This window comes from Pseudopodoces humilis, chromosome 9, assembly GCF_049639895.1.
Source record: "Pseudopodoces humilis isolate 2021_Gansu_Grassland_sample_001 chromosome 9, ASM4963989v1, whole genome shotgun sequence".
Taxonomy (NCBI): domain Eukaryota; kingdom Metazoa; phylum Chordata; class Aves; order Passeriformes; family Paridae; genus Pseudopodoces; species Pseudopodoces humilis.
Genome location: NC_142208.1, coordinates 12,439,427 through 12,455,574, shown reverse-complemented (window position 1 = coordinate 12,455,574; position 16,148 = coordinate 12,439,427). Strand labels below are relative to the sequence as shown.

Below are 16,148 nucleotides of genomic sequence, written 5' to 3'. Positions count from 1 at the left end.
CCTGTGAGGCATCTTAGATGTGGAGCTTGTAATTCAGTAGCTTCACTGAAAAATTATTTCACTAGATATATAGCTTTTGAGTACTCTCCTTTTTTCAGTTTTTTAACAGGGTATTAGTTACCACATTTTAGAATGTTTAGAACATTTTAATGCTGTAGGTAATAATCAGCAAGAATAGCAAAAAAAAATAGTTAACTTACAGCAGTAATAAATGGTAGAAGTTTCTCCTTTCGTTAAATATGATCTGGAGAATGAATTCAATGATTCTTTTTAGCAAAGCATGCAGAGTGTGTTTCAAGAGGTACAGCAAGGGAAACGATCCAAACCATGGCAGTAAGATCACTTCTATTTCCTTACTGCAGCGGCATTATCTCATTCAGTTGCTTTACTGCCTCAGTAGGTTTCAGGAGTTTCCATGTTTCATTCCAGTGCACTCAACCCTGCAGGCACTCCGGAAGAGTGTCCAGAGAGAAGCCCTTTCTGAAGAAGGGGGGGCCCTGCTAAAGCATCGTCACCAAACTTCTTCAGTTTATAATAGAAGAAAGTTGCTTCTAACTCTTCAAAACTGGCTGCTGTGTCCAGTTCCAAGGAACCTTGTAATAAGAAGGCATAATCAGAATTATTGAACCTAACCTTTAGCAGATACAGAATTCATTTTCCAATATAGCAATTAGTAGAGAACTTTAGGATTAATTTTCTGTGTAGAGTGTAAAAATTTGTGGCCAGATTGTATCTGATAGTCTTGAAATACTGGATTGTTCTTGTCCCAAAGGGGCAGTCTGAATAACCAATGTATAGGAGTAACAGAAAAGTATTTTCCCAGGATTATACAGTAGCCAGGAGAAGCAAAAAGTATAATGTATCCATTCTACCATGGTGAAGGAGAATAACTTGGAGGCCATTATTTGTTAAGAGGCTACTAGACATGTGGATTGTATGAGAGAAGATGAAGGTAAAAGGATGAGAACCTTTTTCGTGGAAAGGAAGCCTTTCAGTAAGGATAAACAGCATTGTGTGGTGGTCTGGGTGTAAATGATCATATGCTGTTATTCCACTGTTGAATTGGTGGTTATCTGGACAAGCAATGAATAGAGGAATCATCCATTTTCTTGGAATGGCCCATTTCATCCTGGAGACTGTTTCACACAATCACAATAAAGGTGTTGCCCATTGCTTCTGTTTCTGAGTCTTTAGAATGTAAGTAGTATTTGGAGATAAATGCTTTATAAAATATTTTATTTACTGAGACCTCTTCTAACTTAATATACTGAGTCATACCTTCAGCCCCCCAACGCATTTATGCAGATTAGTGCCTTGTCAAGCCCAGGTATAATCTATGAAGGACAGTTACTTCCCATCAATTGTGTTAGTGCCTTCAAATCTGATGAAAGAAAACAATTGGAGCAGGAATTGGTTTACTTCTGTCTTAAGTAACTATAGTTTACTTGGAGGTGTGTCAGTGCAGAATGAGAATTACATAAACTGCAATTTTATTGGAACTTTGTACAGAGACTAGCAGCAAGTTCCTGTGTCCTTTTCTTGTTGTTTTTTTTTGGTTTTTTTCAAACAGCTTTGTGAAGAATTTTTGCTTTGTTTTCTTGCTTTAAATATTCATGTTAAATAATATTCATATTTATGATTTATGGAGAGCATCCAAAAAGCATGCTCCAAGTAAGATACCAGTAAGAAACAGTGGGAGTTGCAGAGTAGAAAAGAGCACTCCTGGGTTTCCCAAAGTGATGTTGAAAGGTGTTGTTGTGTACAACGACAAGGAGAAATACCTGATTTGAGAAAATACCTGATTCACAACAATTGTAATATGGGAATTGTTGGGCAAGTCAGACTTAGCTCCTCCTCCTTGGACAAAACTCATGCTCCTGTTAATGTTCCCAAAGATACATATGCATATACATGCTTTAAATTGCATAGAGCCCAGACCTCTCCAGGCAGGGAGGAGAGCAGAGCTACTATCTGTACAGAATTTTTCAAAGCTGATGCTTCAAGCTATCTTCTCTGCACATCTGACATATTCCTGCTTCATTGTTGACTCTAGCACAACACTTACTGTGAGAATCAAAACAAAGCAATTATCATCAGATTTCAGTGGATCTAAGTAGAAGGGAAAAATACCTGTGTGTACAGGGAAGAAAAACATTTTGAGCTAAGTCTGCAAAGCCTTAGCATTTTGAGGCACTGTTAGAACTACAATTGTACATAAAGGAATTAAAAATAAGCAGCAAAGTTAAAACTAACGAGAGTTTCTTAGCAGTATCAATATAATGAGTTTAGTTAAGGTAGCTCTGCTGTCACTCCTGATTTGCAAATACCAAATTCTGCAAGAGAAAAAAAATACAGATTCCTCTTTGTGTGTGATATTATCTGTAAAACCCAGTGCATCCTTCCAGGGCTGTCACTACAAATCTCAGCTCTTAAAAGCCCAGATGGGTTTTTCAGGCCTGCTGCATGAAACCCACTCGCACTATGTGAAATGGCCATGGCTGTAGCCATGTCTGCTACCTGTCAAGCTGGAGGACGTGAAATCCTTGGAACATTCAGGATACTGATACTGAGCACTGCTGTTGCATAAGCCTCAGATGTGGGTATGCTTCTGTGCAGCTCCAGCTGATGCTAAAGAAAATGGAAACCAGTCTAATAGCTAAATTTAAATCAAATTATAAATCGTTTTATTCAATTCAATTTCCATTTAAAAATAATTTGGTTCAGTGATAGGCATGTGACTGCAAGCCCTGAAGACTGAAATGCTCTTTATCTAGACACACAACTGCCTTGACCCTTATCTAGAGGGACTCTTTAATCTGCTAATTTAGTTTTTATGCCCATTCAGTTCTTGACCTCTCTGACTCAACTTCCAGTTAGCAACACTCGTGATGGTTGTTGCTGTGATGGAGACACCTGCCCATTAACAATGGGACTGAGCTGAACAACCTTTCTCTCCTTGTCTAGGCCTCTAAACAGGCAGATGGTAACAACATTTGGTCACCGCTGATTTAGCTTGCATTTGAACTCTTGACCTAAAGGTGAAGGCCACTGTATCCTATTAGGAATATGAGCCATCAAATTTAGTTTTAGTTTTGATACCTAGCCTGGGATGTGTGTAAAGTCAAACATCTCACAGATATGTGAAGGAAAAGAAGACATTTCTCCTCCATCTGTTCTTTTATTGTTGTGTGTTATAGTTAACACTGTAAACTCTTCATGTTAGCAGCCTCTTCTTTGAAGATTCTCATGTTAATAAAAATTAATTAACAAAACCACACTCCAAGATCCTATCTCAGGAACAATTCTTGTTTTTTTTCCTGTTGTAAAATGCAATCTTTCCCCTTCTCTCTCTGTTACATGCCCTTCATACTTGTTATTTTTTTCTTACAGAATTAGCACAGTTTTTCTGAGAGACCTTTTTCTGATTAAACAGTGATCCCTGTGATTCTCTTGTTACGCACACATACAGTACATAACTTTTTCTTTTGTGCTGTTATACCTATTGATCTCTTCAAATTTTGTGTGTGTTTGTGTACTGTGCCACTACTTTAATTAATCTGTGGCCTGTAAATTTTGAAGGCAAAAAGTTCATGGTTTTACACCTCTTTCCTGAAAACCTCAGTCAAACAGGTTGGGGGGAAGTGGAAAGTAGTGGTGCTTCTGATTCATGACTTCTAAAGCATGACTATATTTATTTAGATGCAGCAAAGATGGATATGCAAGTTATTTATCCCTACAAAGAACTGCCATCGTGAGCTGACAAAAAGAGGTCTGTAATAAGTTAGAGAAATTACCCTGAGGCTTACACTGCAAGCACTGCTGCCAGGCGCACTACAAGATTCACAGTCACTTTGAGTTGCTGATGGATCAGCAGTTCTAGAGTACAAAACAACAGGATGCAGAGTTTCTCAGACTGCCTGTTGGATCATGTATACTTCATTTTATCTGCCTCGGTGGTGTCTGGATCTCTTCATTTAGGTATCATTTCCAGTTTAGTAATTTTAATATTCTAAGGGTGAACAAGAGAATAAAGCAGGTTGCAAGATGAGAGGCGAGCATTTCAAAGGATATAATAAGAGGGCAGGTACTGTTAGATGCGTTAGCGTTTGATGTGTGTTTATTAAACTCCTGCTCGTGTGAACTGAGGCTGTGGCTGAGGTGAGCAGAGCCTTCAGCGGCGTGCGGCGGGGCCAGGCTGGGCCTTCCACATTTCCCAGCCATTCCCTCCGTGCCAGCTCTGCCCCATCAGCGCTGCACAAACCCACACAGTCTGTTCTGCTTTCCCACACTTGACGTGCCACTATGGGAGGTATGTGGCAGTAATTATGCTCCCAACTCATCAGACCACCTATGAAGATGAAGTGCGTCCTGACTAATGTCTCACTAGGGGGCAGTCCTGGTTTTTAGCATTAAAAACTTCTCTTACCAACTTCATTTTCTTTGCTGGAGCCGGGGCAAGCTACTTGAGGGGGTTTGGAGGCTCCGCCATGAGTATGGAGACTGGTAAACCTTTGAAAGAAAATTGTCTCACAAACAAGGAGGTCTTGGGAGATGCTTTCATAGGAAGAAGAGAATTGAACCTTAAAAAATTCTAAGTATAGAGACATCTTGAGCAGTCTTGAGGACTCAGACATGTCCATTAAAAAAAAAAAAAAAAAAAAAATTGAGATCAGAAATTACTAGCTGTATTTGTGATAGAGAAGCCTATAGCAGAAGTGGTAAGGAAATTTTAGATGACTTTTCACACTGAGCATGCTGTCTGAACTGTTACATTTGCACTGAGCAAGGACTCAGCATTCTTACTTCCTTGGTAATTATTGCAGTTGAATGATAACAAGAGCAACCAAAAATTGGTCTTAGTGGGCAGAAATTCCATTTCATGAGGAATTTAATGCAAGAATGAGACCAGGTTGCTGGATTCCGGAGGGAGCAGACCCAGATTTGTAGCTCATCTTAAAACATGACTAAGGGAAAACAGAAGGCCTGGGTTGCCATTAGTGGATATATTACTTTTTTTGGAAACAAATTTTGAGCTTTCAGACTCACTAGGAGCTGCTGAACAATGGAGTCTTTTTTTGTTTAATGACACAGCGCGTGCAGATGTCAGTAATGAGGTAGAAGTGTATCATCCTGATTGCCTGATTTGGGTGATCAGTGCCAAGCCGAGGGCTCCCTTTGAGGGAGCCATCAGAAGAGCAAAGGTGCGCAAGGACAGGCAGCCAGCAGCAAATGAGAAATGTGAGCCTTGTGTTAGCAAAGGTGAGACAAGGTGGCGGCCTGTGCTGCTCCTGGGGATTCATTACATGCCTGCATGTCCCAGGAAGGGTGATAAGGAAGATATGTGCAAGAGATTTGCAGTCCTGTTTACTTTCAAAGTTGTAAATCAGTAGCACTCTCTTCTTTTAAGGCTGTACCGGGACAAACAAGAATGTGCTAATGGTCTTGCCTAAAGTATCATGATTTTTGGCTCTGTTTAGAAATTTGCTCTAGAATAAATTCACTGATAAAGGCAAAGAGCCTAAGTAATCTCAGAGTTTTGTAATTTTTATTATTTTGTTTTAATAATTAAAGGTGGTAATACATCATACTGGACTCCTGGCTTGTTTTCTTTCAGGATATTTGTCTTAGGGAGCTTTTGTAATTTAGCTTCATTGCATGGCTGAGAGAGATGTATTTAATTTAAAGAAAACACTTGTATTGCAATATACTTCATCTAGATACTTTAATGTTACCTGTGTGATTGGGCTAATTGAGTAGTTCATAATTTTTATGGATCTGTTCCCATAGCAGCCTGGGAAAAGTGTATCATTCCACTGCAGTTTAACAACTGAATAGATGAACCTATGACTTTTGCAGACTTCATGGGAGGAGTGACTGGGAAGTTGAATGCACCTTTCCAGATCCCTTGTCTAGGACTCCAAATAATGGAAGATATTCTCCTTTTATTATATATGAAACATATGTACAGTTAGCTTGCTTATGTTGTTGCACAGTTGTGCATATGTTAGTGTAGAGAATTAGACTTATATAAATTAGTGATTATTTTACATAAATTATCCATGTTCTACAAAATTCAAGCCTCTAGAAATGTCTCTTCATATTTATTTTTAACTATTTTTGGGAGAGTATACTTACATTTTACAAATGGGTAAGTAGAATATTCAGTACTGTATTTACTTAAAATATGTCAGAAACACTTGCTATTTTTTTGTTATGAGAAACCAAAGATCGTGTAACAGTTAAGGATTCTAATTTCAGATACTTTTAGTTCTGCCCAAATTAAAATTAATGCATTTTTTTAACATTGGCACACAATTTCCAAAATGTCTAGAAGATAAGTTTTGTTTTCAAAAATGAGGCTGGGATTAAAGAGTCTTCATCATCCTCCAAGTCAGCAAAGACTCAGGCTTCTTAAAAAATTATCTAGACTTGCTATATAATCACTATAATCAGAAATAGATCCAGAATAGAAATCTCCAGAGAGCAATTTGTGCCACCCATTTTTGATATCTGTGTTAGTAAAGGACAAAGTGCCCTTAGAAGTCACTGCTCTCTGTTGACTGTTGATGGAACCTAGAAGGTTAGCTAAGGCTAAAACCTCTCTTTGAGATGAATAATACTGAGACAGGCCAAAGTTATTGATCCTTTTGCTAAAGTAGGAGAAAAATCACTAACCAAAACTTTCAGTTTGGTTTGGTTTTTTGTTTTCTGTGCAGAAGCCACCAAGAAACCTAAAAGGATGAGTCAACCACATAACCATATTCTATTTAAATTAAATAAAATTAATTCTCTTACTATTTTTCCAAACTTTGCATATTCTTAAAAGCCTTTTTTACACCACCATATAGAACTAAAAGGTTAATACTTCCTACCATGAGCTAACAGGTTGAAAAGAATTTGAAGTGTTTTTGGGATTTGTTTTTTTTTAATCGTTGTTGGATGTGTTGGATGTACCATCATACATAAAAAAAGCATTCTGGATTCTATAAAACCCAGTACAGGGATCTGTCCATACCAGACACATTTTAATGACGTGTTAGATACCTGCTCCAAAATGAAGCCAAAGCTGATCATAGATCTCTGCATTCTGTAACCCAGTCCCTACAGACTGAAGTTAATTACACAGCTCAGCAAGTCCAAGCTTTACTGACCGAGTGAGATGTCTTGTGGCTGTTTCTGAAGGGGGAGTAAATGCTTTTGGGCTTATTTTTTTTTAGCTGTTGTGGTACTTGTGTGCAAGTTTGCAAGTAAAATTGCTTTTTCCACTGATTAAGAATCCTAAAAATTCCTTTTGTATTAGACAGAATATTTATTTATTTTCTAGTAATGTTTGAGATTAATTTTTTGACTCCATTTCTTAGGAAATCCAGAACCATGTTGCTTAAAGAAAGAGAACTATGCATTTTTATCTGAGAGGACAGAGCAGAGATTTCAGGTTTGTTTTTACAAAGACACTGGCACATGTGCATTTTCTCTCACTGATGTTTAAAAAAGTTTAAGTAACCAGCTGCAGCCCCATGTAATTATATATGTAGTATACAAATTGCAGTAGCATGAAGCAGTATGCTCTTTTGCTGTATTTAAATTTTTGGTAGTACCATATCATTAATTCCATTTTTTTTTCACTGGAACTTCAGTTACTCTTTGTACATTTTGTTTATATTTTGAGGTTCCTATGATGTTTCCTAAACACCAGTTTTAGAATTTAAGGAGTTAAAAGCTCTTAGTAGTTTCACTGTCACAATTTGTCTGTGAAAATATGTATTCTTTATCTTTCCTAAATGACTTCAAAGGAAAACTTGTTCAGCCCATGAGACAGAATTGCTGCAGACTCAGTCATGGATTTGGTAATCTCTTGATGTTTACTTGGATAGTATAGGGCTTCTTTTCATTGATGCAATCTGCCTGATAATAAAGATGGTGCAGTCAAACACTGCACAGAAGGTGACTATGTTCATGGCATGTGTCAATTTTCTGCAGACATACCAACAGCTAAAGTAGCCTTGCTTTTGTTTTAGTAAGTGAATATAACTGCAATGTAGAGGTGAAGTGTGTGTGCTGAAAAACATAGGCCCTTGGCGTTGTACTTTTTCTATCTCTAGTTTTAAGAGACAGAGCTGCTTTTTATCATGGGTTTTAAAGTGCTTTTTTATTGTGGGTTTTATGGTGTTAGTTTTAGGAGGAGAAACTCCTACCTCTCAGACAAAGAGCATCATTTTGCATCATAGTGATAGCTATTGGAAGGAAAAAAGGACTACAACTTCTCAAGAACTGGTGTTGAACCAACCAGTGTTGGTTAAGGAAGAACAGTAGATGCTAGAATACTTTTGGAGGGGTGAGGGGGTGCCCATGAAAGCAGAAGGGGAATTCTTCATGACTAAGAGCATCTTTGTAAAAATTAGGTCTTGTATTTCTATTGATCAGAGTAAGCTGAATAGTTCCAGGGATAATTAAACCTGGGACAAAGAAACAGCTTTATGGTATTGTGCCCAGTTCATTTTTCACCAAAAATCATTATATTAAAAAGAAATATTTACATTTGTGTTCAGTACTTCTGTTAGGAAACACAGATCTATATAACAGAGTTATTTTGAGACCTGTGCAAACAGGAATTGCATTTCCCTGCAGATTTTAGGCAGAAACCAGTAGTAAATTACCTGGCTATAAGTACTTCATGCAAAGGCTCAGTAAGGAGGAGTCATAGAAGCCTGTAGCCAGTATCTTCAACTGTGCTTTATGCTACTGGATGCATCAGTGTTTAGGTTTTCAAGCTGAAGCATCTTAAAAACACTGATTTGAGAAAGCAGAGAGCACATGTCTTTTGAGGATGAGTCATGTTAAGTATCAAATTTGGATGCTTGAACTTGTCCAGTATTTCTGACTTTTTGCCCTGGTCTTAGCAACTGTATGCTTGGTTTTAGAGAAGATACTTTACCCCACTTAAATTTCTGCAACTGTTTTAAGGAGAAAAAGTTCTAGCACAACTGCTACTAGAATCACAATGAGCTGTTTTATAGGCTTCTTTAAGTGCAGACAATGTTTTCTGGTTAATATTTTGAATATTTGATGCAGAAAAATGTAAATTACTAAAATACTCTGCATCAGGTCTTCCATTTAGCATTATCCTTTTGCACTGCAGAGTAAACTAATGAATTACAGCATGATTACATAGCACATAATTAACTTTGTAATTAATATGCAACTGCCACTTAAACTAAAGTACTGCTTATAAAGATGTACGGCAACAGTAAATCACAGGTCAGAAGTAGCACTTTGGAATTTTCAAAAGAATGAGAGTAAATGCAGAATCACTTACAGCAGCAAAGTAAGTTAATTAAAAAGCAGATTAATTGTGAATGTCCTGTTTAATTTTAAATACCTTTGCTATTTCTTTTCCCTGAAGAAAGAACAAATTTAAAGCCTAACTCATTCATTGTTTTCTTAGATGACATATTTAAAAATGAGCATTAAACTGTCCTGGTTGAGATTAGAATTTGGTTAGTATTCCTTTCTCATCTTGCTGCATAAAAGGCTAGCATGAAACAACAACTTATTACTTGAATTAATTCCAGAATTAATTCCAGCTTTCTGCCATGGTCTTCTTTTTTGGGTTGTTTTTCTACATCCAAGTCAGTGAAACAAAGTTAGTCAAACCGACTCCATCCTTTGTTTTGCTGATTTGGTTTGGGTTTTTTTGTTGTTGTTGTTTTGTAAAGGAGGATGAGGGTTGGTACTGTGCTATCATAACCAGTGAAGAATGAGGAAAGGTCTAAGTTCATTTACTTCAGCCAAACTATTTTTTTGCAGCAACTGTCCCCAGTTGCTGGTACCCCCAGCAATGGTGCTAATGCTGGATGCCCTCGTGCAGACAGATCACATGCTTCACAGGCATGCAGAATGACACAGCAGTAAAACTGCATGTCTTGCTGCAGGATTCCAAGCTATTAGCTGTCCTTTTCTATATCCTTTTCCTTTCCATCTGTCTCCCTGTGAAATGCTGTTGATGTTGATAATGGCATGGAATTGAAATCCCTGATGTAGATGTGGCCATACTGCCTTGGTTCAGTCCGAGCTTGATCAATGGCAAGCACTATTGAAAATGGTACCAAACAGAGTATACCAAAGGTTTAGGGGTTTTTTTGAAGTAGAATTTTGGAGAGCTCTGTATCCAGAGGCCTTGGGAAACTAAGTGTTACAGCTCTTTAACACCTTTCTGACCTTCTGAAAGTGATGCAATACGGGAGCTAGACCCTGCAAGTGTATGGGATGCTGTTCATGTTATTCAGTACTTCAGTATGGACTCCTTGATCTATAGGCTGTACTTGATCTCCTGTTGGATATATCTGCTTAGTGTCTGGTTAAAAGAAATTAACAGGATAGATGTCACAATCAGTTGAAAATGGCTACCCTAAGCATATAATGCATCTTTTAAAAGAATTAGTGTTTTTTGTTAATGTCTCTTTTGTGAGCCAAACTAATTTCTCATGTTGAGCAATACATGACAAACAGCTCTAACTTTAGAGTTTCAGTGTTCCTAAAACCCTTTGATTTCTCTATTCAGTATTCATGGTGCTCACTATATTGTTGGTTGCTTCATCCATGTGATGCTATTTTTTTCATTTTAAATGGCTATCTGAAACTTCTGACCTGGAACAAAGAGTGATAGATGCTTCACAGTTGCTCTTCATTCTAGATAAATAATCATTCAAGCATAATTACGTGCATCTCTCAGTACTCATGAATATCTACTGCCTGCTTGAATAGCTGGGAGGGAACATACATTGCCCTTACAAATCCTTCCGAATAGGCTTCTGCTTGTATTGTATTTAGAAGAAAAAATAGGAAACAAGCAACACCACACACACATAAAAAAAAGGAAAAAAACCTAAAAACCAACCAGAAAACCACCCAAACAAAAAATCAGAAACCAGGAATTCTTCATTTTCCATATGCTGGCTTTGTTTTTCTTCATTGATCGACATGCTCAACATTTGAAAATGGCATGTAAGAATAATCCTGAGATGTAAGGGTACTCCTGACTTAACTCCTCAAAAATAAAAAAAATTACTGAAAGTAGGATGTGCACCATAAGTAGAATCTAACCTAATGGAACTTGGAAGGAGGTTTGTCATTTGAGTTTCATGTGTCACTTAGTGGGTTGTAGTGTGAGAAACAGGTCATTTTTATAATCGTCAGATTTTTGTCTTAGTGGCTCAAAGGGGAAATGAAGCTTTAGGGAGGTGTCTTTTTCTGAAAATGATGTGTGGTACATTCTTGGAGGTTCAGTTCTTGGCATTATGAACAGATGCTTCTGAACTAATCTCAAATGTCACATTTCATGCATAAACCCTGGGGGATTAACAATATCAGGATTCCCTGAGAGTATTCATGGAGGTTTAACTTAATACCCTCTCTCAGGGATGTGTCCCACCTACTAACTTGATGAATGCTTCCAGGCCTTCCCAAAGGCCTTCTCTGTAACACCAAATAAGGTCTAAATAAGGTCCAAATAAGGCCAGGGGAGAGGGGACATGAGCAAAACACTGCAAAGCAGTGGGACTTTGACACAGCCACTGAAAATCATACGGTGTAGAAAAGTCACAGAGATCTCATCAGAAGAGAGATACCATGACTTGGTTTTACATTAAAATGGAGAGTCATCAGCATCTGGTAGAGGAAAAAATCACAGCTCCATAATTATGATTGAGTTAGTCATAATAGTTGGGAGAAATGCAGACAATTTAAAATATGAGAAAGTTAATCTCCTGTCTAGCAAATGCTCACTTTTCTGTTTTAAATATTTCAGTGACTGTTCAGAAAAGCTTTTATTTTAAAATCGTAGTAAGTAAAAAACTCACTGTTGTCTGGAAATAGAGGTGCTTGTGATGGATGCTTTGATAAACTCTCTAACTGTAGAGGAATTGACAGGTAGGTAATTTTTAGCATATTAGCCAGCTTTTTTTTCCTTGTAATATATATATATATGATATGTTAGGTTTGGATGAAAAAAACCCAACCCAAAACCCAGAGAAAACACTTCCTTAAGCCTCTGTTAGAATGAGTTCCTGTCTAAACAGAAGATAAGAGAGGTAGTTTAGCTTCAGTTCTCTTCCATCTACGTGTATGTTTTTGCGATGAGGTTATAATATATGTTAACATTATGCTGACACGGACAGCTCTAGCCAATAGGTTAAAATTGTTAGGTAGTTTGTCTTTTTGACAGATCTCGTCTCCATGTCTAGCGATTTATATGACCTTCCAACTCTGATATTTTCCTTGCCAGTGTGTGTGTCCAAACTGGCTCGCTTTTACCTATCGGCCCTGCCTCGTTCTCAGAGACTGACAAGGCAGCCTGTGCTTCACTGAACCTGTGAGGAGGCTGCTGGGTCACCCTCAGGGTTAAATGCTGCTTTATTCCTTTGAGTGTTAAATTGCTTGTTCAATTCTTGGACATGTTTTCTTAAATGAATGTTTTAAACTAATTTAGAAATTCAATTTCTTGCAGGTAGAGCCGTGGCAACATGATATATCAAACAAAATGTCTCACATTTCCCTGTGTTTTCCCCTTACAATTTAGTACATGGAATGATTCATAAAAACCTAGGCCAAAGCTAGGCATGTTCTGCATCATAGATGAATTAAGCTGCAGAATAAAATCCCTGCTTCTGGGACAAATTTGCTGCTCACTTGAGTGAGCTTTTCTCCCATGTTCCGTAACACTTAGGATTTATTGTTTGATCTTGCAAGAAAGTGTTTACCTGTGTTTGTAATATAAATTCTTTCTTCCCCAGCATTTCATCTCGTTCCGTGTGCACATGCATGCTTACGTCTGTATTTGCATGTGTTAGCTTAATCAGAGCCTTATAAATAGCAGATCAGTTGGCTTTCAAAAGGAAGGAAGCTTATTAAAAACTTCTATGCCGGTGAGGTGCTTTTCACAGGCCAGTCGGGAAACTCTTGAGAACTTTGCTGCTAACAGCCATCAGAGGTTTTCTTCCCATAGCTGCATAATAGCACTGCAGTTCATTAGTAAGTCTTGACTCTGTGACAGGCGTGATGTATTAAAAACACTTGTATTACATAGCGATGTTTAAAAAACCTTGAGTTGCAGGTAATATAAACCAGTCTTTTCTAGAGATTTGAACAAGTCCTGAAGCAGAATCTCAGGCAAGGGGGGGAGTGAAGATGGCAACTCTGATAGTCTGAAGAGGTGGCAGCAATAGACTAATTTAGGTCCTTAGCAGTACTTGAGAGACTTGAATAAATTAGAGTCATCCTGGGAAACAGATATCTAAATTGGTTTTAAACCATTTCAGAGAATAAATCTGTATTCCTAATGTCAGCTAGAAGTAGAATAAGACAATCTCTTAACATGTTGAGCTTCTTGTGATAGACAGGGAAGGAAGGACAGTGTTAGGACACTGTCTGAGGCTTAAGTGAAAGGTTCAAAATTGCCTGTGTTGACATGTTGGACAAATCACCTAGACAATATGCAACTGAGCTCCTGCAATGTACCTCTGCTGTAGAAGAGACCAATGTAACAAAACTCTAGTAGAGAGCAAGTTTGGCTCCCTAAAATAATGTTAAACTTTGAGCAAAATACCTTTCCACTTGCCATTCTTAAAAAGTGTATGATTTTGTTGCTCAGCAGTCGAAGTAAGTCACAGTGTTGCTATATAATGTCGTACACATCCCTCTAAATTTTTTTCAGACTTATTGAAGGCAGTAAGAAAAAGAAATTCATGTGGAAACTGGGTCCCTTCTCACAGAAAGTAAAATGGGAAGAAGCTTGAAAACAGGCAGCTTGTCCAATGGATTTAGAACACTTGCAGGTGGTAGCATGTCATTCTGTGGAACCAAGATCACTGACTGACTGTTATCATAGGATATTTTCAGGGTCTGAATTGACCTTCCAAGGAACTAATGCATAATATTTTTAGTCACAGGATGGACATTTTAGAGTTTCCATTTATTTGTTTCTTTTATTGTTAATGGGTGTATGATTGAATTCATGTAGGTGTTTAATAAACACTGATATTTTACTGAAAATCTTAGATCATTGTAATGTTTTAATGATTGCAAAGGAAAATGATTAATGTTGCTTAACTTACACTCTGCAGACTTTGTGACAGAGTTGTTTGGTTTTAGGGTTTTTTTCATTAGTTGATAGTACAAATTACTTTCAGTCCATGCACTTTTATGTCTTTCTGGGCAGGCATAGGTCTCCAGTTCTTCAGGTTAGGGTTCTGTTTACACATTGCTTTCCTTCTTATTTGGCTTATAGCTTCCTTTCTGAACAAAATCTTGTGCAGTCAAGAAAGGGTTCATGCTTTGATTTTGTCCTGCCATGCAGATAGTCATAATGCCTAGTATTATAGTAATATTTGAGCTGGTAAGAGAAAGTTGTCAAATAATTCTTATTTTTCAAAAGAGAAGTAGTTGTTGAAAAGAAGTGGGAAATCATACTTTGTCCTGTGGTGTTTCATAAAAATATTTTGTTATGTCTTCTATTATAGCAATCCTGTTTGCTGGTACCGTTCCAGTATTTGTGTCCACCTTTAAAAAGGTTGGTGAATTTTGTTCTGTAAGACTTTTCTTTTAAAATTATTATTTCCTGCATCTGAGTTAGGGATTTGTCGAAATGTTGCTGCTTTGCTGTTTTGCCAGCCCAGAAGTCTGCTCTTGGAGGAAGAGAGTGTTTATGCCATTGTGTTTTCTTGCTTCTTATGCTTTGCGCAGTCGAAACAGTGAAACTACCAGCTAAGTGTATAGACAAAAGATAGAGTTCTGTGTTGTTTAATTGTTTACTCTCTGCCATTTTGAATACCACCATCACCTTAGAAGGAAAAACTGCAATTGCCTAGGTCTTAACCAGCTGATAGACAGCATAGAAAGGTAAGAGAGTAGAAATGTCCTTATTCAGGACTGGTGAGTGTCTAAATGCATTATAAGGGACAAGTGGAGCCAGGCTCAATATCTGATGTATGGGAAAGGTAGGAAAGTATGGGTCAAAGAAGTCCTTAATCTGAAGTAGTTCAAGTCTGTGACATGGCTTTTTGATTAGGAAGAACTCCTGTTTACTAAATAACTCGTTCTTTATGAATTGGGATATATCAAGTGAAACAAAATCAGAAAATATGAAAACTCTCACGTCTGGTAGTGTTTAAATTGCTTCCCTTGTGTCAAATGGGACAGGATCAAATGGGCTGTTCCTGGAACATGACTTGGTTCATGCCAGCCTGTCCTTTTCTTTTATATCCATGCCTGGATCAGTCATGTAATAAGCAGGAACCTTTTTAATCCTGTAATATGGCATATTGGGCAACGAGGCTTTTTAAGCAATGAACCATCTTTCAAAATATATCCCTCCAAATTTCAGATCTAATGCACCTCAGTTACTCAGGAAGAAAAAAAAAAAAAGAGGTGGCAAAATGTAACCACTCAAGGATCACAAAATCAAGAGCAAAAGACAAGGAGCCGTAGGATAGAAAGAGTTTTATTCTCTGCAAGGTTTGATATTGTCAATAACATGTCTCTCCTTGAGTTCATCAGAATGTTTTCAAAGGGGATACTTGTTTCCTTTTCAGGAGAACCAAGTGTTGTTTCGAATGAGTCCTTACACCGACTCCTGCCTGCTGAAGGCTTTGCAGTGTGGCTGCTCTGCCAGCTTTGTATGTGTGTCACCAGCACATCACGTTTGATCACAATGAAAGTCACTCCAGAGTATGTCTAATCAGGCAGGGCTTCAGAAAAACTTGAAGGCTCTAAAGCTGACCTCTGGAGCCTGTAGTGTTGCTGTTGGAAGCAAAGAAGAAAAGTATGTAGCTTTTTGAGGTCTGTTCCACTGTGTTATAATAACCATTTAAACAAAAAAAAATAAGAAAGGAAGGATATGAGTAGAAGAAAATACAGTCTGGACTTGAACTGCTTTTATCCAGCTGTCACCTGGATGTAGAGTTGAAGTTTATCAAGTTAATTCTGTACTTGGAAGTCTGGCTGAATGCTGGAAATTTTGTCTTGAAATTACAGGAAGGCTAATATTAGATGTTTTATCCTTAACTTCTAGTAATACATTCATTAAAGATTTTACACTATCACTTCATTGTTCATATTAAACTAGCGTGTGGTAGCCCTTGTCGGAATGGTGA

At 37.6% G+C, this 16,148-nt stretch overlaps 1 protein-coding gene across 10 annotated transcripts in view; it reads left to right on the top strand.

Moving 5' to 3' along the window:
- Positions 1–16,148, top strand: part of ZMIZ1 (zinc finger MIZ-type containing 1) — a 338,900-nt gene that overhangs the window by 156,808 nt on the left and 165,944 nt on the right. The window contains exon 4 of one of the 10 annotated variants that reach the window (XM_088059854.1): positions 14,517–14,566. The exons of the other annotated variants lie outside the window; for them this stretch is intronic. The gene's annotated coding sequence lies outside the window, so the exon portion shown is untranslated. The remainder of the gene's footprint in view (positions 1–14,516; positions 14,567–16,148) is intronic. 10 annotated transcript variants of the gene reach the window in all.